We start from the raw sequence: 1303 nt of genomic DNA, 5'->3' as shown, positions 1-1303 counted from the left end.
CGGTGGCTGAACAGAAGTCTGGGTGGCCGGCGCCGAGAGTAGGAATACCCACGAAGATGCTTATTAGGAGACCGGCGTCTGGGAGGTCGGCCGAGCCGAGTAGAGGACCCTCGGTCAGGAGGTCGGCGAGCCGAGTAGAGGAACCTCGGTCAGGAGGTCGGCCGAGCCGAGTAGAGGAACCTCGGTCAGGAGGTTGGCCGAGACGAGGAGGTCTGAGGTCATGCAGGAACTCAGGAGACTTGGAGTCAGGCTTGGAGTCAGGCTTGGAGTCTGGCCTGGAGTCAGGCTTGGAGTCTGGCCTGGAGTCTGGCCTGGAGTCTGGCCTGTAGTCAGGCTGAGAGTCTGGAGACTTAAAGTCGGGCTGAGAGTCTGGAGACTTGAAGTTGGCTGAGAGTCTGGAGACTTGAAGTCGGGGTCACTCCCTGAAGACCGTGAGTCAGAAGGCTGGGAGTCTGCTCTGTTGTCGGTCGTAAAGTCTTGGGTTTTGAAGTCAGTCTTTAAATCTGAAGACTTAGAGTCTGGGTCATGGTCGAGTCTGAAGTCAGTCTTTGCTGCAGGCTGCGGCTCTAGAGGCTTAGCTGCAGGCTGCGGCTCTGGAGGCTTGGCAGCATGCTGGGGCTCTGAAGGCTTGACTAGAGACGATTCATCCTTGAACCCCTCTTGGAACTCGGGTACTTGGACAGGAGGCGTTTCATCCTTGAACCCTTTCCAAAACTCTGGAACTTGGCATAGTGGCGGTTCATCCCAGAACCCCTCTCGGAACTCTGGAACTCAGGTGAGAGGCGGTTTTTCCTTGAACCCCTCTTGAAACTCTGGAACTCGGGATGGAGGCGGTTCATCCTTGAACCCCTCTCGAAACTCTGGAACTCGAGATGGAAGCGGTTCATCCTTGAACCCCTCTCGAAACTCTGGAACCCGGGATGGAGACCTATCAGCTAGATGGGGCTCTGTAATCTTGCCCTTCAGCCGGGGCCCTGAAGACTAAATTGTCAGCCCGGGCTCTTAGGATTTGGCGGCTGGCTGGAACTCAGGAGAGTGGTATGGGGACCGCTGGAACTCAGGAGAGCGGTGCTTTAACCGCTGATGTGCTTGGAAGCAGTGCTTTAACTGCTAAAGTGCTTGCGAGTGGTGCTTTAGGCGCTGAAGTTCTTGAGAGCAGTGATTTTGCGGCGGTGCAGGACCCTGGAGATGCCAAGGATAAGCCAAGAAACTCTGCAGTGGCGCCCTGACAATCTGCGACAAAGCCCTGATGATCTGCAGCGGAGCCATGTAGACTTGCAGCTGTGCCCTTGAGCTTTATAGC

Source organism: Girardinichthys multiradiatus, chromosome 10, assembly GCF_021462225.1.
Source record: "Girardinichthys multiradiatus isolate DD_20200921_A chromosome 10, DD_fGirMul_XY1, whole genome shotgun sequence".
NCBI classification, from domain to species: Eukaryota; Metazoa; Chordata; class Actinopteri; order Cyprinodontiformes; family Goodeidae; genus Girardinichthys; species Girardinichthys multiradiatus.
Note: the sequence above shows the minus strand (reverse complement) of the source record.